Source organism: Carcharodon carcharias, chromosome 19 (genome assembly GCF_017639515.1).
Source record: "Carcharodon carcharias isolate sCarCar2 chromosome 19, sCarCar2.pri, whole genome shotgun sequence".
Classification (NCBI taxonomy): Eukaryota; Metazoa; Chordata; class Chondrichthyes; order Lamniformes; family Lamnidae; genus Carcharodon; species Carcharodon carcharias.
In genome coordinates, this window is record NC_054485.1 from 2,261,919 (window position 1) to 2,288,338 (window position 26,420).

The 26,420-nt window shown below is 42.3% G+C and overlaps 1 long non-coding RNA gene across 1 annotated transcript in view; it reads left to right on the forward strand.

Annotated features, from left to right (window-relative positions):
* The first annotated feature begins 207 nt into the window (after positions 1-207).
* The window catches only part of LOC121291895, a 156,829-nt gene continuing 130,616 nt past the window's right edge, over positions 208-26,420 (forward strand). Inside the window, exons 1-2 of the long non-coding RNA XR_005946111.1 lie at positions 208-247; positions 13,270-13,377. This is a non-coding gene — a long non-coding RNA (uncharacterized LOC121291895). The remainder of the gene's footprint in view (positions 248-13,269; positions 13,378-26,420) is intronic.

Here is a 26,420-nt window from a genome sequence, read left to right on the forward strand (position 1 = left end):
GCTCCGAAGCCAGAGGCGAATCTGTCTTGCCTGTTTGTGAGATTCCCAGCCACATTGATCAGCTGACAAGCAACTAATCAGTTGCAATCAGTGCTCCAAACCCTGCGAAGGAGAAGTGCCCCAACCCCCAGGAGCTGGCAGCCAATCTGAGGGGCAGTAACTCGGCATTCCCAGCAACACCGCTGGGAGTGGAGGCCAATGCTGAGACAGCGAGGAAACCTTGGAAGTGGGCCATCTTCCCAGCCAGGTAAGTGTGGTCTGGAGGCCCAAATGGATGGGGGGTGGGGGGGGTGCAGTTGTTGAGAGTAGGGGGTAGGGGGGTTGTGTGGTTGCCATTGGGGTGACTATTGCCACTGGGGGTGGATGGCCATCATGGGTGGGCACTGGAGTTTACCTGATGGTTTTCTCATGCAACAGAGAACCCATCTGCCACTATAAAATGCAATGGCGTTGGCCCTTAATTCCCCACTGAGCAGGCTCAATTAGCCTCTGGGCAGGAAGGCTGTCCTGTACATTAGCCACTGTGGTAAGTGGCAGGAAGATGACAAGCTCTGCACCCACACATCAGCCTTCCCCCACCATTCCATTGGCTCCCTCACCTCCCAGTCTGGCCATATAGACGGTTAGTACCTGAGGTATGATTATGCCATTGGTGTTGTCAAGAAAGTATGTGTGATAAGGTTGAACCAAGAATGACAAAACTATACAGTGTGTAAGTATTCACTGGTATCAAATCCAATGCTCACAAAACCTACAAATGTTCAAATAAATTCTAGCTATATCCGTTTGTTATCCCCTTCCAACCAATAAACAACAAATTACATTTATATAGCACCTTTAGCATAACAAAACATCACAAGGTGCTTCGCAGGAACATTATCAAAACAAAAGTTGACATTGAGCAGCATGAGGAGATATCAGGAAAGGTGTCCAGGAACCTCCAGAATTCTGCAGCATCTACTGTCACTGCAGCTACCTCTTTCAAACCCAGAGACCTTCACATCCAGGGGCTTTGACATTTTTCTGTCCCATGAATTTCCCCAATATCTCCTCTTTGCTAATAATTAAGTTCCTCGCTCTCATTTGACCCTTGGGTCTCCATTATTTCCAGGTTGTTTTGTGTTTTAATTCTACGGTGAAGGCAGAAGCAAAATATTTGTTTAAGATCTCTACCATTTCTTTATTCCCCATTAGAATTTCTCCTGTCTCTAAGGGACCCACATTTACTTTCACAAATTACTTTCTTTTTACAAATTTGTGAAGATCGTACAATCTGTTTTTCTATTTCCTGCTAGCCTAACTCTCATTCAATTTTCTCCATCTTCATCAATCTCTTGGTCATCCTTTGTGGATTTCTCAAACTCTCCCAACCCTCAGGCTCACTGACAACATTGTAAACCTCTTTTAATCTCACTTCTTCAGTAAGGAGCAGTTGGTTTCACTGTGTGGGTCCCCTGCTATTTTAAGTTCTTGAGGTACAATATGAAAGAATGACAAAATCTGATTGATGTTAAGTAATCTGGTCAGTGATGTATTTATGAAAATCTCTAGCTAGCTATCAGAACTTGCTGATTGTTTTGAAACTGGGCCAGCTCAGTCTGAAGGTGCGTAAGGTGAAATACAATTAAATATCTTCATACAAAAGAAAACAACATCATTTATTATCAGTAAACTGTACTGGAAAGAATTCCATTTGTACAAAGGTTTTTCTCCATTAATATTACGATTCAGAGTCTGGATTAAAATACTTGTCCTAAAACAGGCATTCATAAATGAACAGGAGCCTGGAGGGAAAACAAATCTGATCTATTTAGGAGATTACTGTTTCTGATCTGACTTGAGAATGTTCACATTTGGGAATTCAGCTTCAAAATGTAAAAAAAGCGAATAAGGGTGCAGAATTTTTAATGTTATGGGTTTAGAACATCTTGTAAAACTGAAAAAAACCATCGTTTGAGATATTCAGATCCTTTGCGATATATTTTTGTTAAGGGCCTATCCCAATCACAGACCTGGGGCGGTGGAAAATGACATTGGTCAATCCAGAGTAAGAATAATCAACTGGCGGAGAGCGGACTTCAATGGGGCAAGAACGGAGTTGGCCAGATAGACTAGAACCAAAGGTTAGCGGGAAAAACAGTAGCTTAACAATGGGCTACCTTCAAATAGAAGATGGTTTGGGCACAGTCAAAGTATGTCCCCCCTTACCCCCCAGACCCCACCTTACCATAGTGGTGCTTTTGCTGCAAACACCATTTTTAAATTAAAGAATAAAAATTCTAAGAAGTGAGAGAGCGAGGGTTGTTCCATTTTGAAGCACCCTCTCTCTCACTCACCTTCCATCACAGGTTGCTGGTCCTGTCAAGCTGGAAGGCCTCAGATTGACCCTTCAACTTTGAGGCTGTCCTTAGTGGCATTGGCGAGTCTGTCTCCAAGGGGACGCCCCAGTGAAAATCACGACGAGTGACTGTTCCTCCTGGGTGCAGGGAAACAGTCCCGACAGTTTCCTGCTCACAGAGGAAAAATCGTTCTCCTGTTGTTGATGTCTGAAAAGATCCAGAATGAAGCCTATGAAGTGCTGTTTGGGAGAGTATGTGAATTATGAAACAAATGAATCAGGTATAGTTTAATGAGGTGAGCTCTAGGTAGGTACTACTAACCTATCATTTACAAATGATTGTTATCCTCAGTTTAAGGGGAATGCGCAGTGGGTAACTGAGACAGTGGTGTCCAATACATTAATCACATATGGTGACCAGGAACTCAGATGTGGAAAATCATATTTCTGATTAATTAGTAAAAATGAATAATAGGCACTGTTATTGGCCATGTGACCTTAAAACTCATTTACATGGTATATATAAGTGTATTCTAACATTATGCCCATTTGTTGGTGAAATGACAAAGCGGTGTGTGGATGTTTTGGTCACTCTTTGTTGGTTATTTGATAAATGCTGTATAATATGGGTAAAAGCAGCAGTCAATGTGGCTGAGATGGGATTGTCAGGGATTTCTATTGGACCACAGGGCACTAAGATACTGCCCATGTAGAGGTTTGGTACCAAAGAATTGAATGGTCTTTCTTCAGCCCTGTTTATAAGGCTGCGTTCTGATAATACACCCCAATTCTTTTCAATTACTAAGGCTGAGAAATGGTGGGAAATGATATCCCACAAAGATTGGCGCTGGGATCATTCATTGTTTACCATTTACATTAACAATTTGTATCAGAAATGCCATCAGAAAGTAGAAATTTGTGAACTAAGCAAAATTAGGAGGTATAGTCAAAAATTGGGAAGACTGCAGCAAATTACGCTTGTTTATGTTGAAATCCATTTTGCCAGCTGCATATCCATTCTGCAAGTTTATTAAAGAAATTCCTAGATTTGCAGGATTGGCCATGTGATTGGCAGGTGAGCTCCAACATATATAAGTGCGAAGCAGTGTACGGGGGCGATGATTCAGAGGTCAATTCTCCCTAGAAAATAAGGATCTAAATGGTGTTAATGAGCAAAGAGATCTAGGACACACACTCAGATCACTAAAACTAGCCACATTGGGTAATAAGGCAATTTAAAGCAAAGTACTGGAGTTCATTTCTCCATGGATTGAACTGAAAAGCATCAATGTCATGTTAAATGGAACTTTGGAGTGCTGTGCACAGTCCCCGTCACTTTCATGTTATTAAAAGGTTTAAGCATCTTAAAGAAGAATACAAAGGTAGAGAGGTAAAGAGCTTTAGTGAGGGAATTCCAGCGCTTAGAATCTTGGTACCTCAAGGCACAGCCACCAATGATGGAAGTGCTGAAAATTGGGGATGCTCGAGAGGAACAGAACCAAAAGAACAAAGAAAGGTGTTCTCTTTCCTCCCAGGGAGGGTGAGAATTATGGACTGTACTTTACAGACACTTGAAATATAAACAGCTGCATCTTGTATCTCGGAAGGTACTCCAGCTTTTTTTTTTGTAGCTGTGCGAAGTACACTTGTACATTTATTATCGGAGCCCTTGTGGAATATCTCAACTAACAAAGGGTATCAGTGGCAGTGATGGCTTTCTGAATTTCCAGAGCTCATTATTGTGTTCATGTGCAAGAGCACGAATATGTTGGACTTGCTTTTCACCTAATGATGCAGGAAAAACTGCCCATGACCAGTGATCCAGAAGCTTTTATTGTAATAAATAGTCAAATAGTTGATTATCCAGCCCAGGAAAGAGCTAAAGATGAATATACATTTTGAACAATTAGCCTTATGGATAATATAACTGAGCAAATTTTCCTTTGTATAAATCATTTTCTCATTTGCAGTCAGTAAGAAAACACAGCTCATTCTTGCCGAAAATGAAATAAAACCCTCTCAATGCTTTCAACAGCTCCCAGTCATGTTTGATTTGATAGCTTTACCATACTCCCTCGTTTTGTAACCAGAGACATTTTCCTGTGCTAATGTTTTTGATCCCAGCTGGGACTCTCCATACAGCAGCTCCATCTGTCACATTCTTATCTGTGAAATGTCATGCATTGTAAAATGCCGTAAGCAATGCAGGGCTGGCTGAGGGGAGGGGTACATAATTGCATACACTATCAGCGTAGCAACAATACTGAAGCTTGAAAGGTATCATGAGCAAGAAACTCTGCCCTAAACACAGCCCAAGAACATTTGACAAAGTTAGTTTAGCTTCCCAAGGCAGATGGGGCTTCCATAATTAAATTAAAAACTGAAACTCTTGTATGGACCAGCTGGGGTTCATTAATGAGCAATGAATGAAAAAGAAAAATGAAACGTCAGCAGAGCATTTCATGCTAAGAAGTTAAAGCCAGCACAAGGTTATACTCTAACTTGCTGATTAACCTTTTGGGTTCTGAAAATTTTTGCATTGAGCTCAAATTTCTGGAATAATTTTTTCAATGATTTATTATAATTTTCATTTACACAGGAGAGTTGTAGAAATCCAAGAACAACCTCTTATGTATAACGTTGAGGTGGGGGGGGCCAGTTGTTTGGTGGGGGAGGTGGATGGCGGAGGTGGTGATGGTCTGATGGGGTTGGAGGAGGGAAAGGGACAGAATCCGCTTGGGCATATTCCTGGAGGTTTCATTGTATGACCTTCCGCCTTGAACTATACTACCCTGAACTATCCTGAACTGGCCAGAAGCACCCTGGACAGCCTTGAACCATCCTAAATGACCTTGAACCCCCTCACTCAAGAGTGACCTTGAACGACCCTGCTCCCCTATTCCAGTCATTGGTCCATCCAGACACACCCCCTTCCTAAGCCAATGTAGAAGGCAGAACAGGCTCTTGGATTAATCTTAACTGATAATGAAACAGCTTTCAGATCCAATATTTTTATAACTATTAAACTAAAACACTCAAAGAAAATGACAAAAGCACAGATTGGTTTAGTGACCTTATGATTTTACTCTTGGCTTACTTGCAACATCTTGGGGGCTGCATCTTCCGGTTGGCGAGTGGGGGTGGGGCGCACTCCCCGCTGTGTAAAATGATGCAGGGTGATGGTGGGCGTGCGTCATTTAGATTTTCAGTCTGGCAGGCGCGCAACTATCAACGGCCAGATAAGGCCTTTGAAAAACTAATTAAGGCAATTAAAGGACCTGCCCGTCCAACCTTAATGTTACCGGGCAGGCTGGGAGCCGAGCCGGTTTCTGAAATAAACATGAAATCTTGCCCATGGGTGGGATGTGGTTTCCTGAGGGATTTAAAAATTTCAGAATATTTTATAATATAATTTACGGACATGTCCCAACTCATGTGACAGTGTCAAATGCGGGGACATGTCAGTAAAATGATTTCTATTCTTTAATCTGATTTTCATCTTTGAGCCGGTCTCCCTGAGGCAGTACTTTGCCTCAGGGTGATCTGTGCACCCTTTCGCATGCATGCGTGAAAGAGCACACTCCCAGCTCAGGGAATCCACCCCCCCTCCCACCCCATACCCCCACCATCCGCACCCTCTCTCGCACACCCACCCCGACAGGGGGAAAATATTGCCCTTGGAGTTTGATCTTCAGTTTCTGTAAACTCCAAGACAATCCTGGAGGGTTGGCAACTCTAATGGTCGCTGGATTATGATGTCAGAACAGCTCAAAGGGCATCACATAACTGATAGTTCCAGATTCATGACACAAATGGGAGCAATGTAAAAAGGAATTTTCTTCTCTAAAATTTCAACCTGCCTCTTCTCGGTGCATTAAATTCTGTTGGATTCAGAACCATAAATACAGCACCCTCTTTCCACCCACCACAGTGATCGTTCTTCCTGTATGAACATAACAGAGTACCTATTGTAGGCTATTCAACCACATAGATGCAGAGAGGTAGGATTGAGTTTGGAGGCAGGAATCAAAGACAGGCTGATCCACACAGGGTTTGGTGAGCAGCTGTTGAGCTATGGGCCAGGTAAGGTGTACAGTACAGCCTAACCAAAACCAGCTGTTTCCCTGGCAATGGGCTGTTTGCTAATGAGTCTCCTCTATGTGCCATAGCCAGGAACCTACCTGAAAAGTTCCGGTGGAATCTATGTTGAAATGAATACAAAATGGGAAATCTCTGTTTCCACCTGTGAAAGTCTCTGCACCAAATCTAACATGTGAGAATGGGAGGCTTGAAAATTGAAGGAGGTTGTTGGTACTGAAAAAACTGGCACAGGATAGGAAGACATTGAAAGACCTCTATAGCCAAGGACCTGCCTTGGGCGGCAAAGCACACAGGATGCTGATGTGAGAATGTAGCCTTTGGCTCCATTCTATTGGCCTGAATGTACTGCTTACCCTCAATGAATATCCTAGTATAATCCATCAAAACCTGTAAATTCTCAATTTCATCCCCCATCTAGGCTGAGTTTACTATTTTCAGGGGTCAGTGATGGGGCGAGGGGGGGTGTGGTTATGATTGGATTCTGCCACTTCTTGGTTAGGGAGCAAAAAGAAGTCATTCAAGTTGCCGAGAGAGCCCAGGTGGAATTCTATGGGCCGGTCACAGTGGGGGCGGGGCTGTAAAATGCGGTGAGCTGTTCAAACATCCATTGTCTTCAGCGAGCCTGTAAACTCCCTCCGGAGTAAAATTCCACTCCATGTGTCTGGATGTCATCAACAACGACAAAAACAACATTTCCATAGTGCTAATCCTGTTTATATGTAAACAAATAATATACTCATGTAAAGAGATAGGCAAATATAAAAACCAAAAGGTAATGATGAGCCCTCATAAAACCCCTACCAAGACTTCAGTCAGGATACTGGCTGCAGTAATGGTCTCCGCACCATGAATGGAGATTTAAATGGCTCTTCACACCAGCCCAGGGGGAGAGACACTGCGGCGGGGCCTTAAAACCTTGGCCTGTATTCACGTTTCCAAGTCCAGATGGTTAATGTAAGTGGCCCAGGCACTGATCCTAGTCCCTACATTCTGCCACACTGAATAACTGCCCTTTACTCCCACTCTGTTTACTGTCTTCAAACCAGCTAGCAGTCCATTCTGCAAATCCATTTCACCACCAGAATTAAGAGAGTCAGGATGTGCAGTACTGTGCATGTCTGACTTATCCCTGGCACTGTCAAACACATCAGAGCTTTGACTGTTCATTTGGAAAATACTGAAGGCATAAACTTTAGCTTAAATAAATATGAGCTTCAATAATGGATCAGTGGGTGGAATCCTGAGTTAGCAGAATCTGTCAGGTTGTTACATTTGGCCACAGTGTCCTTGGTGGATGGGGACAAATGGTGGGGGGAGGGGGGGTGGTGGGGCGAGATCGATCAATTTAAAGAAAGGTGTATTTGCATGTATAAAAGAGGCTGGCCTGGAGGGAGGGAGACTCAATCACAGTACAGTGATGGTTTTTATTCATATTAATTCAAGGAATGTGAATGTCACTTTCACAACTCTCACTTCTATTGACCATCCCTAATTGCGCTTGAGAAGGTGGTGGTGAACCATTGCAGTCCATGTAGCATAGGTATATCCATTGTGCTGTCAGGAAGAGAATTCCAGGATTTTGACCCAGAGGCAGTGAAGGTTAGGAATGGTTAGGAGGGGAACTTTGCAGGTGGTAGTGTTCCCATGCACCTGATGCCTTTGTCCTTCTAGGTGGTAGAAGTTGCAGGTCTGGAAGGTGCTGTCAAAGGGGCCATAGTGAATTGCTGCAGTGCACCTTGCATAAGGTGCACACTGCTGTCATTGTCTGTTGGTCATGGAGAAAGTGAATGTTGAAGGTGGTAGATGGGGCACCAATCAAGTGGGCTGCTTTGTCCTAGATGGTGTCAAGCCTCTTAGGTGTTGTTAGAGCTGCATTCATCCAGGCAAGTGTGCCAATCAGCAATTAGGTCTCGCTCTCACTTTGCACACATGCATTTGTGATATTTACATTCCCTTCCCCATCCATATAGACATCATCAGAGGAGCTGGGACTGCTGTGACAATGCCCCAATCATAGTTCCCACCTGTTCCACTCTTAGGCCTCGACTTTAAATAAGAGCAAGTAAGGCCAGTTAACCTAACATCTGTCATGGGGAAAATGTTGGAAGCTTTTATTAAAGATATTATGGCAGGGCACTTAGAAAAATTCAAGGAAATCAGGCACAGTCAACATGCTTTTGTGAAAGGGAAACCAATGTATTGGAGTTCTTCGAAGGAATCACACGTGCTGTGGATAAAGGGGAACCGGCGGATGTGCTGTACTTAGATTTCCAGAAAGCATTTGATAAGGTGCCACGTCAAAGATTATTGTGGAAATTAAAAGCTCAGGGTGTAAGGGGTAACATATTTGCATGGACAGAGGATTGGCTAGCTAACAGGAAGCAGAGAGTTGGCACAAATGGGTCTTTTTCTGGTTGGCAGGATATGATGAGTGGTGTGTCACAGGGATCAGTGCTGGGGCCTCAACCTTTTACACTTTATATAAATGACTTGGGTGAAGGGACCAAAGGTATGATGGCTAAATTTGCTGATGACTAAAAGATAGTTAGGAAAGTAAATTGTGAAGAGGACATAAGGAGGTTACAAAGGGACAAGGGATAGGTTAATTGAGTGGGCAAAGATCTGGCAAATGGAGTCTAATGTGGACAAATGTGAAATTGTCCATCTTGGCAGGAAGAATAAAAAAATAAGCTTATTATCTAAGCAGTAAGAGATTGTAGAGCTCTGGGTTTCAGAGGGATCTGGGTATCCTAGTACATGAATCACAAAAGGTTAATATGCAGATGCAGCAGGTAATTATGAAAGTTATTAGAATGCTATCATTTAATGTGAGGGGAATTGATTACAAAATTAGGGAGGTTATGTTTTAGTTATACAGAGCATTGGTGAGAACACATCTGGAGTGCTGAGTACAGTATTAGTCTCCTTATTTAAAGAAAGATGTAAATGCATCAGAAACAGAAGGTTTCCCAGACTAATACCTGGAATGAGCGGGTTGCCTTATGAGGGAAAGGTTGGACATGTTAGGCTTGTATCCACTGGAGTTTAGAAGAGTAAGAGGTGACTCGATTGAAACATATAAGTTCCTGAGGGGTCTTGACAGGGTAGATGTAGAGAGGATGTTTCCTCTTGTGGGAGAATCTAGAACTAGGGCTCACTGTTTAAAAATAAGGGGTCGCTCATTTAAGACAGAGATGGAGAATAAAAAATTCTCTCAGAGGGGCGTGAGTCTTTGGAACTCTCTTCCTCAAAAAATAGTGGAAGCAGAGCCTTTGAATATTTTTAAGGCAGAGCTAGATAGATTCTTGATTAACAAGGGGGTGAAAGATTTTTGAGGTCAGGCAGGAATGTGGGGTTGAGGTTACAATCAGATCAGCCATGATCTTATTGAATGGTGGAGCAGACTCGAGTGGCTGAGTGGCCTACTCCTGCTCCTTGTTTGTATGTCCATATGTATGTTCGTAACAGCAAAGGTGACAAAATCAATACAGCTCCAAGAGGGAGTATGAAAAGAAACTTGTGAAGGATATCAAATTACAAGCTAAAAACCTTCACCGTTATATTAAGAAAAAGGGTGTGGTTGTAAGCAGTGTGAGCCTCTTCAAGCTGATAATGGTGATATTCTAAATGGAAGTCTGGAAATGGTGGACACATTAATTAATTACTTTGCATCAATATTGATAGTAGAGGAGGAGGAGGACATGTCAAACATCTCAATGAAATTGTTATTGAACCAGGGACAAGGATTCACCAAAAGTAACATAAAAAAAACAACAGTAAAGAAGAAAATAATGGTATTAAAGAGTGGCCATTGGGTTTTTATCCCAGGGCTTTAAAGAAGGCAGGTGAGAACATTACAAATACTCTAACTGGAATCTTCCAAAGTTCTCTCAGTTTAGAAACTGTTCCTTTAGATTGCAAATTTCACATGTCACTCCATTATTTAAGAAATCTGAGGGATGGATCCAGGGATCAGTTATAGATCAGATGACCAGTTGTCAGAGATTACTAGAGTTTAAAAATTAAAGACAGAATGACTGAACACTTGAAAACCTTCAGCTGATCAAGGGGAGTCAGCATTGATTTGTAAAGGGTAGATCATATCTAAGGAACCTGATGGTATTTTTTAAAGAGGTGACTAATGTTGTGGACAGGGGAATGTCTATGCATGTTATTTATATGGACTTCCAGAAGGCATTTGATAAAGTTCCCCCGAAGAGACTATTAGTTGAAGTTCAAGCTCACAGATCTGAAGACAAATTAATCATTTAAGTTAAACGTTTCACTGCCAGACCAACCTAGCGGTTGGCGGGCGAGTATAAAGGCCAAGCGGCCTTCGTATTTTTTTGGAAACCTCATCCATGGGTGGGATGAGGTTTCCAAAAGCAAATAATAATAAAAGTTTTAAAATTTAACTATAGCATGTCCCTGCTCATGAGTCACATGAGGGAAATGTTTTATTACATTTTTATTTCCTTCTTTGTCTTTTGTAGAAAACGTTTCCTCTCCCTGGGGTAGCTCCGTGCCTCAGGGAGATTATGAAGTGCTCACTCATGCGCATGTGAGGTTTGTGCTCAGCTCACTCGCCCTCCTCCCCCCACCACCGCCCCCCCCCACCCCCACCACCACCCTACACACAGGCAACGCCTCAGCGCTGCCTCTCGCATTTCACGTTAGGCGAGTCTTAATTGGCCCACCGGCGTGAAATCGCAGTCCGGTCCCGATTGCGGGCAGTGGTCAGCTTCCTGACCACCCCCACCCGCCCGCTCCTACCCAGCCCACCTACCAAGGCCATTCTGCCCTTGGGAGTGCAGGTACATAGATTGTTAAAGTGTCATGAAGAGCTACATAAAATAATCAAAAAAACTAATGGAATGCCAGCTTTTATATCCAGAAGACTAGAATACAAGGATTAGACATCAACTGTACAAAGTCCTGGTTATTCTACATCTGAAGTACTACGAGGAGTTCGGAGCACCACACCTTAGGAAGAATATAAAGGCCTAGGAGGAGTGCAGCATTGATTTACCAGAATAATATCAGGATTCCAAGAATTAACTGACAAGTCTAGATTAGACAAACTAGAGACTGATAGATTTCTATTAAGCAAAGATATGAAGGGATATGGGGCAAAGGGGCAGGGGCTTATATGGAGCTAGACTGCAGGTCAGCCTTGATCTCTCTGAATGGCAGAATGGATCTGAAAGAGCTAAATGGCCTCATCCCATTTCTATATTCACAAGTTTGCATGACTCTGGTGAATGAACATGGCACACCAGAATTAGCTTCATTTGGAAATAAACCCCAGGAGTGTGTGAAATGCCAGTTACTCAACAGCAGTCGATTGCAAAGCAAACATAATTCTGTGATCCCACAAGCGGCAGTGACAGAGATGAGCAGTTAATCTCTTTTTAATGTTCTTTGCCGATGGATCATTTTGGCCAGTATGTTGGGCCAGCTTCTTCCTTCTGTGAGTACGGCGATCTTTAATATCCATCTGTAAAAGAGAGCCAAGAGCTTATCTGAACCGGGTGAAATATATGAAGATTGCATGATGATTATGAGGCTGGTGTTTGATTTTCTAAGAAAACATATTTCTTCAGCCAGAGATTTAAAAAAAAGACAATGTACAAGATATCCTGCCATGTGCTTATTTAACTGGATGAATTATACTAAATCCAAATAGAAATACCTGGCCATTAATCATGGGAAAAGTATTTATGATCAGTGCTGCTTCTCAGTGCAGATACAAAGGTTTAGAGTAACTCCTTTTAGTAAAGGTTTTAAGGAGAAATCTGCCTCATCAACAACAACTTTAATTTACTGAACACTTATTGAATGTGGAAAAACATCTCATGGTTTTTCACAAAGAGTCTGGTCAGACAAAAACAGATGCTGAGCCAAAGAAAGAGATACTGGAGAGATGGTCAAAAGCCTGGTTTTGAGGAGAGTCCTAAAATCATAGGATTGTAGAATGGTGACACATGACAAAAGGCCTTTGTCCTAATTAGCCCATGCCAGTTCTCTGGAAGAGCAATTCAGCTAATCCCTCTCCTCTCTCCATTCCCCATCCCTGTAAATTTTACCCTTCAGGTCCTTATCCAATTCCCTTTTGAAAGTCACAATTGACTCTGCCTCCACCACACTCTCAGGCCATGCATTCCAGATTCTAACCACTCTCTGCTTCAAAAAGCTTTTCCTCACTTTGCCTTTGGTATTTTTGCCATTAAATCAGCATCCACTGGTTCTCCACATTTCTGAAGTGGAAAGGAGAAGAGGGAATGAATTCCAGAGTGTGGAACCTGTATAACTCTCAGCCACCTGCTGATGTGACAGAGCTGGGAGGTGAAGCAATGGAGAGTTCTGGGAGTTTGTAGAGCTGGAGGAAGTTTCAGAGAGAGGAACAAACAAGGCCACAGGGAGGCTGCGGGGAATGTTAACATGAGGATGAAAATATTAAACTGGAGGTGTTAAAGATTGGCAGATATGGCAGCCCAGCAAGAGAGCAGCGGTGGGGTAAGTGGGACTTGGTCTGCTGGAGCTGAAGTTGAAGTAGTTTTGGAATCATGTATTGAGATGACAAATAAATGTATCAGGGTTTCAGTAGTGGGTAGGCTGAAGGTGCTTTTATGTCCAGAAGGTCAGGTAAGCTAATTTCACAACTCCTCAAAGATCCAGGTAGCAGTATTTTGTCTTTCTTATTCAGAGATATGACCTCAATGTTCCTTTAAATACTTGTTTGTGTAAGAACAAAATTCCAGGACTGAACTGTGCAGAGTGGTTTCCCAGAGCAGCTGTGTAAACCTCCATGTGTATTATCCATTTTGCAGCTGGAAGCATCAATGGCAGAAGTTGAAAGAAGATTACCTGTCGAAGAAAGTCCTTCGTGCTTAATGCAACTGCCTCTCCTGAGGAAACAAACTGAGAAATCTCAGACAGTAAGTGATTATTATTAGGATCAAAGAAGTTTGCATGTGTGGGTGTTGTGACTCAGGGCTTGCACTAAATATCAAGATTTATATTCAGGGAAAACATTTATATCTTATTCTTTGTAATATTCAATAAGATAATTATACAGAGCATTGATTTACTGGGTATCAGGTGGTGAACTACAAGGAGCAGAACAATTTACCGGTAATAAGCTGAAATAACCTGAGTGCATTTTTTATTGGATGTAATTAAAGGTCATTAGTTGCTTAAAGGAGCATTTTTTCGAGCAATATTTGTCTGCAGAAAAAGAAATTTGATGTGAAAAGTATCTATCCACTGACAGTAAACAAATCTGTTGCATTGTTTTCAGTAATGTTAATTCTGATGTGAGTGTTGACAGGGAGGCAGATCACTGCAGCCCAATACAATGTTATCTAACAGGAGATACACATATACATGTTTTATAGCAAAGGTCAATAGACTGTGATCAGGAGAGGGCTGACCTTTCACCTCCCAGGCTCACCCTATGCACATATTCACCGCTCCTCTGGCTGAAATTAGCTAATTCAGCTCAGAGCAGATATGGGACCTCCACTGTCTGCATGGTTCAGTAACTCGCAAGTGGCCAGATTTTGTGGTTCCATTTTGGGATTGCACAGAGTCGGCCACTGAGTGGTGAAGGCAGAAGCTCCGCCTCCATTTCTGTCTCTGGTTATTTTCAATGGAGTTGGAAAAGAGGTGGGTCGGGAACCCTACAGGCTGCTGCTTAGAAATTGCCAGCACCGTTCTGGAAGGGGGTGTTTCAGTACTTGTGCAGTTTCAGCAAAGCAGCTGGATGTTTTCCTAAATCATATCTGCAGAAAGGGGGCATGAGCCATGGGTTGCAGATGAGAAGAGTAAAATGGTGTTGTCCCCTTTGCAGTTCATCATGAAATCCTGTAGCTTGTGTTCTATCAATGTTTACTAGTAAGTGATGATAGTGCTGTAATTAGAAAAAAGCTAAGTGACCATTGTAACTTCTGACAACTGGCAAGATACCAGGTGAAATAACAGCATTTTAAAAGTCGAAAAGTCTTCAGATGCATTAAAATAGATTATCCACTAGATAAAATGCCATACCGCATTGCACAATATTGAAAGACTAGCCCAGTGTGACATCCAGAGCTAATTGTTTAAACCATCTCCAATGCTCTCATTCATTCTTTGAGGAACAGCTCAGCCATCTGTTTGGCTGTTTGAAAGCTTTGATAGATGCATGAGGTTTTGCCTGCATTCAAAGGCACTAAATGGGTTCTGTACTGCAGGGTTTGTTTACACCACTGCGCTGGAATTGTGAGTTTGTTTATTTTAACAGATTTATGAGCTTCTGAAGAGAATAATGGCCTTTCAAGTATGTTTGTTTACTTTGACAGATTTGTGAAATTTTTAATGACTTTAAAATGTTATCAGGGGGCTTGTGAGTTCTGCTAATAAAGTGGATACTGGGTGACCAGCTGCAATGCACCTGTCAGCCCCATGCACATGGCCCAGGCATTCCAGCTTGCCAATCGAAGAGTTGGCATCTTCTTTCCTTTTCTTTCTTTTGTTGGTTTGGTTCATGCAATGGATTCATCCACTTGTTGAGCAGGGGCTCCAAGCACCCATTGAAGCAGATGGACCATGGCTGATCAGCACCTTACTCACTTGGGGCTGCCAGACTTGAGGTGTGCAGTGGCTGACTAGTTGGACATGATGGCCCATCCCCTCATTGGAGACAGCCTATAGCACCCATTCTCTATGCCGATTGATTTGGGCCTATCACTCATAACTGCTTGTGTTAACTCTCTGCAGTGAAAATAGAGTAAACACTTCAGGGCGTAAAACTGGGCATAATATATGGAGACCTAGGCTGTCCAAATATCCGTGTCCCCTTCTCTACCTCTCTAGTTGAGTCCAAAGGAATACAAAGAATGATGTTTGGCAGCAGCTTGGTTGCAGGAGTTGCTGGAAAGGTTATATATTTAGATATCTGTCCGCCTTTGGGCTTCACTCCAGAAATGTTTACTCCCTTAGCCTTGAACCCTCCCAAGATATTGACAAGGCAGTGAAGCCATTCACCCACAGCTGGGGTTTGGCTCACAAGTGTCAGGGCATGTCCACTTGCCAGTCTGGGGGGTCAAACCTCCTTTAAGTTCCTCTTGGTGCCATGAAAGACCTAATTTCCTTGTGAGGAGGCACAGCTGATAACTTGTTGCTGGAGAGGCTTTGTATTGACAGGAGAGACTTGCACATTTGACTCTTTTTTGCATTTCTGATAGCCAGTGCAGTGGGCTATAAATGAGAAGCAAACTAACACACAGAAGCAGAAAGCACACTCTTGTCACGTTCAGCCAATGTGGACTTATAACTTGAAATGAACACTTTATTTTAAAACAAAATGGAGTTGAGAGGTCAGGTGAACTTTTACTTCCTGGCAATGCATATGAAACTACAAGACCCCCTGAGCTAATCTTCATGTCTGGACAAGTCTTGGAAAAAATTCATTAAAATGAAAATTTCTTTTTGGAGATATATTTGAAAAGTCATTAAAATGCATTATACCTTTCCTGTGGTCAATGGCTACCCTTCTCCAAATAATTAAGGAAACTGGTTTCACAATTCTGTTTGAAGACTTATTGAAATCCAGAGAGTGATTGTGAAAAACCCTTGTATTTATCACATGAATGGGTGATATTGGAGCCCACTGTTTGACAATGGCCTAGCTATTAAAAACCATTTTTGAGAACAATGGAAAAAAGATGCTCTCGTCACCTGATCAGAAAAAATGGAAAAATGATGCTCTCGTCACCTGATCAGAAACGTGAGAATGTAAGTTGCGAGAAGGATACAAGGAGGCTTCAAGGGGGCTTGGGCAGGGTTAGTGAGTGGGCAAGAACATGGCAGATGGAATATAATGTGAATAAATATGAAGTTATCCACTTTGGTAGAAAAAACAAAAAGGCAGAATATTTCTTAAATGGTGAGAGGTTGGGAAGTGCGGGCGTCCAAAGGGACCTGGGTGTCCTTGTTCATGAGTCAATAAAAGTTAGCAGGCAGGTGTAGCAGGTAATTAGGAAGGCAAATGGTTTGTTTCCCTTCATCGCAAGGGGATTTGTGGACAGGTATAAAGATGTCTTGCTGCAATTGTATAGAGCCTTGGTGAGACTACACCTGGAGTAGTGTGCACAGTTTTGTTCTCCTAATCTAAGGAAGGATATACTTGCCACTGATGCAGTACAGTGGAGGTTCACCAAACTAATCCCTGGGATGGGGGGATTGTCTTATGAAGAGAAACTGAGGAAGCTGGGCCTGTATCCTCTAGAGTTTCAAAGAATGAGAGGTGATCTCACTGATGTAGATAGGATGTTTCCCCTGGCTGGTGAGTCTAGACCAGGGAAACAAGGGGTAGGCCATTTAGTACTGAGATGAGGAGGAATTTCTTCATTCAGAGGGTGGTGAATCTTTGGAATTCTCTACCCCAGAGGCTGTGGAGGCTCAGTCATTGAGCATGTTCAAGACAGAAATTGACAGATACTAATGACATCAAGGAAATGGGGATAGTGAAGAAAAATGGCTTTGAGGGAGATGATCAGCGATGATTTGTTTGAGCTGACTCCTGCTCCTATGTTCCTATGAAAGACCCTGCCTAAGAATCACCAGTAGATAGAGATTCAGGTTGGCCTTGACCACTCTAGCTGAGGAAGTGGACCAGAGTTTCACTATAAGGCTTTTAATATCACACCTTCACTGCAGTTGGGACAAGAGGCCATGGCAAACAATAAACAAGTGAATCCATCTTCCTACAAACATCCAGATTCTTTTCTTCAGTGAATCAAAAGGATTACAGGCCAGCAACATTCCAAGACTTCACCCTGGAGAGAAGCTAGTGTGATGAAAATCTCTCAAACTCTTAAAACCTAAATGCATGCTGCCTTTGAAATGACAACCTTTTCTTGAGTGTGTGTCCCTATCGGTGTGCGAGGGGCTTTGATTGTGCATATATACCAGTGTTGAATAATAAACCTTTATTTTTCTTTTCAAAACTTACAAGAAAACCTGTTATTTCTTTGGTCCTACCAGTTACAGCACTTAAGGGTTAAACACTTTTGAAAAACATGCTGTCTTCGGTCAGTCTAGAGGTGGAAAAAAGGGTGGGGGGGCCATCCTCTCATTCTCCTCTGTCTGTAACATTCTTCACCAACTGTTGGACACACACACACTGCCCTAAGCATAAGAAACTTCACAAGGTGCTTTCCAGAGAGGACAGAAACAATAGAATGGGATGAAAGTTATGACAGGCCTGCAGCTTCACTACCATTTCGGTAACTCGCTGCTATCCCTGCACATTTGTTTCTTGTAATTCCAAAGTTCCTGATGACATTTTAAAACTATCAGCAGGATGATGGTAGCAGGGTTACAATTTTGGCCAGTGCTCTGAATTAGAAAGCAAAATGTTATCCAGAGTTCTGGCTCCCTACCAGCTTCCAGCCATCTTGGCTGGAAGGAATTGGTTGGTGGACACTGAATGAGGGCAGAATCAAGGTGTGATGTCCCTCTCCCCTGAGGCTGAATAGCTTGTGGACATTCACTATCAAGTTCACACATGGATAATGGCCACTCCCTCCCTTTTCAAACAGGGGCTTCATATTAGCGGTTTTCCAATCCGCTGGATGGATGATGAGCCTTTATAATCATTCTTTAAAATTTAATATTGTTGCAAATTAAACTTTTCACTGCTCAAAATATCTGAAAAAGCCATCAGACAGTTCTTCGAACAAGGCCACAGATGGGCCTTCAGCAGGTTGAGTGATTTAATCTCTAATTTATAACCAATAATGTCACACTTACAGTTTTATTTTATCGTAAAGCCCAGATTTATTACTGGCTGCCACAAAGCACAGTCTGTGAGGCCTATTCAACACTGTTGGTGATCATGTCCGACTTCAATTAAGTCCTCAGTTGTGTGCTTTGCAAATCAGGCAGAGAAGTTTTATTGTAAATCTCAAAGTATGTTAGGCTGCCATCCTTAAACTCAATCAGACCTCAGATCCAAACCGTGTAGCTATTGCACACCCTTAGAACTTAGAAAATATAAAGTATTAAACGAATAAGGACAAGTTATAATGTTCATTGTGAATTAGAGATATCCCAAAGAGAACTAATATCCCAATCCCCAAATGTATATTTTTTTTATTCTTCCACGGGATGTGATCTTCGCTGGCTGGGCCATCATTTATTGCCCATCCCTAATTGCCCTTGGGAGGGTGGTGGTGAGCTGCCTTCTTGAATCGCTGGAGTCCATGTGGTGTAGGTACACCCACAGTGCTGTTAGGGAGGGAGTTCCAGGAGTTTGACCCAGCGACAATGAAGGAACGGCGATATATTTCCAAGTCAGGATGGTGAAGGAATTGGAGGGGAACTTGCAGGTGGTGGTGTTCCCATCTATCTGCTGCCCTTGTCCTTCTAGGTGTTACAGGTCACAGGATTAGAAGGTGCTAATTGAAGGAGCCTTGGTGAATTCCTGCAGTGCATCTTGTAGATGGTAAACACTGCTGCTACTGTGCATCAGTGGTTGAGGGAATGATTGTTAAAGGTGGTAGAGTGTGATGAAGTGGACTGACCTGCCCTGGGTGGTTTTGAGCTTCTTGAGTGTTGTTGGAGCTGCACTCTCCCAGGATAAGTAGGGAGTATTCCATCACACTCCTGACTTGAGCCTTGTAAGTGGTGGACAGGCTTTGGGGAGTCAGGAGGTGAGTTATTCATGCTGAAATTCCCAATCTTTGACCTGCTCTTGTAGCCACAGGATTTATATGGCTAGTCCAGCTCAGTTTCTGGTCAATGGTAACACCCAGAATGTTGATAGTGGGGGATTCAGTGATGGTAATGCCAAGGGGCAATGGTTAGATTCTTTCTTGGAGATGGTCATTGCCTGGCACTCGTGTGACATGAATGTTTCTTGCCACTAATCAGCCCAAGCCTGAATGTCGTTCAGGTCTTGCTGCATTTGGACATGGGCTGCTTCAGTATCTGAGGAGTCGAGAACGGTGCTGAACATTGTGCAAATCACCAGCGAACTTCTGACCTTATGATGGAAGGAAGGTCATTGATGAAGCAGCTGAAGATGGTTGGGCTGTGGACACTATCCTGAGGGACTCCTGCAGTGATGTCCATAATAATCACAAGCAAAATACTGTGGATGCTTGAAGTCTGAAATAAAAATACAAAATGCTGGAAAAACTCAGCAGGTCAGGCAGCTCCTGTGGAGAGAGTGTTCCAGGTCTGGGACCTTCCATCCAAACTGAATTCTTTCATCTTTCTAATGAAGGGTCATTGACCTGAAACATTAAGTCTCTCTACTATTGGTGCCAGACCTGCTGAGTTTTTCCAGCATTTTGTCTTACCCTGTTTTGTTCCTGATCTGGAGAAACGGGAATGAAGGAAACATGTGTTCATTGCTGGATTTAAATTATCAGCTGTAAAGATGGGTGTGATAGAGCTACTGTGGGCTTGGCTTCTTTTCTCATTCTTTTTTATTGGGGTGTGGCAAGATCAGCACCTTTCGACTGTCGCTAACATACTTGAGCAAGTGATAGTAGGTCTTCTTGGTAAACTGGAACAGTTTGATACAACTGAGCATCCGGCTAGGCCACTTTCAATGATAATTATGAATCTAGCAGTTTGTTGAGACTAGAATAACAAACAGACCAGACCAGGTAAGGACAATAGGTTTCCTTCCCTCAAGGTGATTCGTGAACCATTCGAATTTTTCCAACTATTTAATACCAGCTTCATGATTTTGGTTTTCCAAACTGTAAGTTAACGAGGCATCAATCTCATCCAGGTAGACAATCAGACAGATCACAGAGTATTTTGGTTCTTTTGCTAATTCTATTGACAATTGTTATTGTTTCAAAGTCGAATTTGTCTAGCTGGACAGAGGGGGATGCCTCAGGATAAAGAGAAAGACTAAACGATTCGGATAGATAATTATTTGAGTTAAAATGTGTCCTTTATAAATGTATAAGCAACATTTCATTCCTTCAGACATTTTGAATTAACTGGGTAAACTTTCCAGTTCACTGTTTGATGGTGGGCAGAGTACAATTGTGAATGACACCATTCTCTCCAAAAGCATTTTTCTGCTGCCATATCAACAGCCACAAGCACCAGCATCTGTCACTCCATGCTCCCCATGTTTACTGGACACAGTCCAAGCTTGCCAGCTGCTCTGCTTCTCATTCTGTCCAAGTCCCTGTCAACAGCACCAATTCTTTATCTTTCATTGCTCTCTTCAAAAATCACAGTGCTCTGACCTTTCTGAGCTTTCTCACTCTCCTTCTCCCTGGCTCCTTTTTAATCTCCCTGTGCTGTGTGAGAACATCTACACACCCTTGTGTGCACCTCCCTCATCAATTCCCTTCCAGTACATTTTGTCATTAAAATGTTATTCTGGCAGAACAGTCAAGATAGCTGTAGCTCTGTTTCCTCCAGCATGCTGCTTTGTTTCCTTTTCACTTTTCAGGAACGTGGACTTGACATCATATCAAATATAAAATGCAAATAAAATTAAAGGTTTGAGAGATTCATCAGCAACGACTTATATTTATACAGTGCCTTTAACATAATGAAACGTTCCACGGTGTTTAACTGGGTGAAGAAGGGTTGGTTTTTGATGTTCTCCATCAGTACATAACCACTTTTTAGAAAGCAATCTTTTCATTCCAAAAGGGAACATAATAAAGTTACCTAGAATAATAAACAGCCAAAAATAAATTGAGCATGTAGAAATAAAACTCATTTACCCAGGTTTGTCAGTACAGTACCATACACACAGGGTACAGGGTAAAACAACATATCAATAAATACCTTCATTCTGTTAGACAAAGGGACTGAATTCACCAAACCAACAGACCGGCTACAACCGGATATCATAGTAGCTGATATACTGGCTATCCAATGGCCAGCTCAGATTTAACGTGATTGGTTAAAAAATCTTTAACTGAAAAGAACCTGGTGAAAGGTCACAGACCCAAAACATTAACTCTGTTTCTCTCCAAAGATGCTGCCTGACCTGTTGAGTATTTCCAGCATTTTTCCTTTTTATTTCAGATTTCCAGCCTCCACAGTATTTTGCTTTTGTAACTTTTACACAGTGTGTGGTTAGGATTTGGAGTTCACTGCCTGGATAAAGAATCAAAGGTGGCTTTCAAAAGGGAATTGGACAAGTACAAAGAGAAAATGGCAGCGACATGGGGAAAGAGCAGGGGAGTGGGACAAACTAGAATGCTCCTCAAAAGAACCAACACAGAGTCAGTGGGCTGAATGGTCTGCTTCGGTAATAAAATAGAAAATGCTGGAAAAATTCAACAGCATCTGTGGAGAGAGAAACAGGGTTAATGTTTCAATTCCATATGACCCTTCTTCAGAGCGATGTTTGGCCAGAGCAGCCTGCTTCTATGTTGTATTATTTAATTCTATGAAAGCTGCTATTTGTGTTGCAGGAGATCAGGGGGTAGATATTTCCTAACAGCCGTTGTGATCTCTAGGATGATTACAGGAGGAACATTTGCATGTATTTTGTTACAAATTTCTCCCTGATGCTACTGTCCAATATGCCAGAATAGTCAACCATTCAATAACATGCCCAAAATGGCTGACTATTATAAAATGTCTTCCATATCATATTTTACTGAGAATTGACCAGCATCAAGAAGATTTTGCCCATTCTTTAATTGTGGCAAAATTGTAGACATTTCACTAGAAGTACTGAAGAGAGCAAATCTTTCCCTAGACTCATTTTAAAAACCATCCCTGATTGAAAATGGCAGGGCAAGGGTAGTTTCTGGAAAACTGATGAAAGATTAATGTGAGAGTGTGAGATAAGGTTAAGTGGGTGACTCAGTCATTCAGCGCTTGAAACTTAACAGGTCAATGATGATCTCAAAGCAGAGACTCAAGCAGAGCACTTGTACCATGAGCTAATTTAAATGAAGCATTTCCCATCCTGCAAACTCTGGCATTGTTACAACATACCTGTTCATACAGGGCAAACGTAATGGTTTTGCCTTAATCTACTCTTAACTGTTTAAGTAAAATGTAATTACTGTTTATGTAGCAACTCTTACTTTTAAATAAGCTCTGACCAATGTTATATTATAAACACAATTCTGTCATATATCAAAGACAATTGGAAACTGAAACACAGGACCGAAACTTTATTTATTTTTTTATTCATTCATGGGACATTGGTGTCTCTGGAAGTACTAGCATTTGTTGTCCGTCCCTAATGGCCCTGGAGAAGGTGCTGGTAAGCTGCTGCCTGGAATAGAACTAAATGGCTTGTGTTCTGAGATTGGCCCTTCTATCTTGGACTCTAGGCTGGGACTTGGTTCTTAGACAGACTGTAGATATACTCTGATATCTGCTTAACACTCATTTATTAGTACTACATCTAAACAGGTTACAAGTAGGCACGTAGCTCTTAGGCATCATTCCAACCTCTCCCTCAAGAGTCTAATGTGTGAGTGACTGATGTCAGTGGTACATCATCATCTATGTCATACATTAGCATATCCCACCTGTTAACCCCTCAAACAACATCTCCCCCAAGTATACTATTCTACTTTTTAACAACAACATGAAACTATGTTTTCAAGTATTTACATTAGGGCTGGGATTTTCCAGTTCCACCCCTGGCAGGAATTGTTACAGATGGGATGGAAAAGTTGATTGACCAGCCAAAGGTCCGTTGACTTCAGGCAGGAATTAAATCCTGGCCTACATATCTGTAGTTCCCTTTTTTACAAATACAGATTCTAGCCAACTCCAAATCTTACTCTTCATCTCCCCAGGTCACAGTCCTGGGGGATTTAATCTCCCACAGTATTGTTGGCCCTTAGTGAAAATGTCTTGGAGATATGAGGGTTTTCTACTGCATCTTGTAGAACATTATCACCTGCAGAAAAGAACAACACTTTAGCGGCATTGCTGTCAGCGTTCCTGGGAAGCAGAGTGTAGGTTTCAGGATGACTGAACTGCACAGACAACAAAGACGTTTCAACAAAAGAATGATCCAAAAGAGAAGACTGAAGAGAATCAACCTTTGGACTCTCTGAGACTAGGAGAGAAGTACTCAGGACACTCTGAGCAACTTGTTTCTCCCTAGAAGAACTCGGTGAAAAAACCTCAGAAGCTGAATAATCTTCAGCTCCTTAGAAACATAGAAACTAGGAGCAGGAGTAGGCCATTTGGCCCTTCAAGTCTGCTCCTCCATTCATTATGATCATGGCTGATCATCCAACTCAATAGCCTGCTCCCGCTTTCTCCCCATATCCTTTGATCCCTTTTGCCCCAAGAGCTATATCTAACTCCTTCTTGAAAACATACAATGTTTTGGTCTCAACTACTTTCTGTGGTAGTGAATTCCACAGACTCAGCACTCTCTGGGTGAAGAAATTTCTCCTCATCTCAGTCCTAAATGGTCTACCCCGTATCCTCAGACTGTGACCCCTGGTTCTGGACTCCCCCACCATCAGGAACATCCTTCCTGCATCTACCCTGTCTAGTCCTGTTAGAATCTTAGAGGTTTCTCTGAGATCCTCCCTCATTCTTCTGAACTCCAGCAAATATAATCCTAACCGACTCAATCTCTCCTCATATGTCAGTCCTGCCATCCCAGGAATCAGTCTGATAAACCTTCGCTGCACTCCCTCTATAGCAAGAACATCCTTCCTCAGATAAGGAGACCAAAACTGCACACAATATTCCAGGTGTGGTCTCACCAAGGCCCTGTATAATTGCAGCAAGACATCCCTGTTCCTGTACTCCAATCCCCTGGCTATGAAGGCCAACATACCATTTGCCTTCTTTACCGCCTGCTGCACCTGCATGCTTACCTTCAGCGACTGGTGTACAAGGACACCCAGGTCTCGTTGCACATTCCCCTCTCTCAACTTATAGCCATTCAGATAATAATCTGCCTTCCTGTTTTTGCTACCAAAATGGATAACCTCACATTTATCCACATTATACTGCATCTGCCATGCATTTGCCCACTCACTCAGCTTGTCCAAATCACACTGAAGCATCTCTGCATCCTCCTCACAGCTCACCCTCCCACCCAGCTTTGTGTCATCTGCAAATTTGGAGATATTTACATTTAATTCCCTCATCTAAATCATTAATATATATTGTGAATAGCTGGGGTCCCAGCACCGATCCCTGCGGTACCCCACTAGTCACTGCCTGTCATTTGGAAAAAGACCCGTTTATTCCTACTCTGTTTCCTGTCTGCCAACCAGTTTTCTATCCATCTCAATACACTACCCCCAATCTCATGCACTTTAATTTAACACGCTAATCTCTTATGTGGGACTTTGTCGAAAGCCTTCTGAAAGTCCAAATAAACCACATCTACTGGCTCCCCCTCATCAACTCTACTAGTTACAAACTTGAAAAATTCCAGTAGATTTGTCAAGCACGATTTCCCTTTCGTAAATCCATGCTGACTCTGTCCGATTCTGGTACTGTTTTCCACGTGCTCAGCTATTAAATCTTTTATAATGGACACTAGAATTTCCCCCACTACCGACGTCAGGCTGACTAGTCTATAATTCCCTGTTTTCTCTCTGCCTCCCTTTTTAAATAGTAGGGTTACATTAGCTACCCTCCAACCTGTAGGAACTGTTCCAGAGTCTACAGAATCTTGGAAGATGACCACCAATGCATCCACTGTCACAGCTGTATCATTGACTGCCATATCAAGGACTGAAAAGGCATTGAAGATCTGAGATTTAAATGAACTTAGACAACGAAGGAAGAGATGACCAATTTCCTGTAGGACGGTCAGGAAAAGAAGAAGAGATGATTTGCCAATGATATTTTTGGGAGGACTGTCTACTCTTTGTAGGCAGTGGTAAGAGAGCCACACTTCTCTCTATGTGAGGTTGCTCCACTCTGAGCAATGGGAGAAGTGCTGAGAATATGAAGACAAGACAGCCTTACCTACTGTAATGAGACAAATTTCCTGTAGACAATTAACTCGGGGCAAAACTGATGGACAGGATTCTGCAGCTTCAGAGGTGCTAAAGATTCTGTGTTAGCCTCCAGCTCTGAAGAGAAGGAGACTTTCAGCTGAGACTGAAGTAAGGGTGTCAACTGACTTTCATCCTGGGAAGGTACCAGCTCTTTAGCAATGTGAATCTCTATGGACTCTGACCTGGAATCCGGTTAGGCATTCTCTGTAGAAGGTTCCTCACAAACAACAGGAGATAAAGTAGGTAATACATTCAGGAGAACTAGGATCTGAACGTTGCTCAGCCACGAAAAGAACAGCTGTTTCTTCTAAAAAGATAACAGAAACAGCATAAAGTATGCCTATCAAGTGGAAAGATGAATCATTCTCTAAGCCTCAATCTCCAAGAGGTCACTCGGAGCTGTAAGGGATACTTCATCATCACTCTCTAGGAAGAGCCAGTTCAGATCCAGCAGGTCTTCATGGGGATGGTCACCATTTGCTGCAGTGTCTTCTGTATCCTCCACCTCTGGCTTTACTTCATGAAGAACTGGAGATTCTTAACTTCAATCTCCAACAGGGGACTAGTGATGGTGTCTCCGTGAAATAAAGGAACTTATTGCTGAGTGTATAAACTTCCTCAGCTTCTGAAGGCTGCATTTCCACTGCTTCTAAATAAAAGGTTGAAGATTGTTGCATGAAAGACAATGAGTCATTCAGATGATGAGAATCATCTAGTTTTTCAAAGATTCCTAGAAATATGCCAACATCACCTCTCAATAAGGATATACGTTGATTTTGAAGAAAATAGAGAGAATCAACAATCTGTCACCCCTTGTAGCGATGAGGAGCGATAATCCTCCCTTTGATTGGAAGGTCAATGCCTCCTGGACCTTGGAGCTTGATATTTGATAGATAAAGGCTCATTGGCTGAAGCCAGTTGAGGTCATCTACTAAAATGTTAACAGCTGCTCCAGTATCAATTTTAAAAGTAGTATCAAAGCCTTGAACTTGGACAGT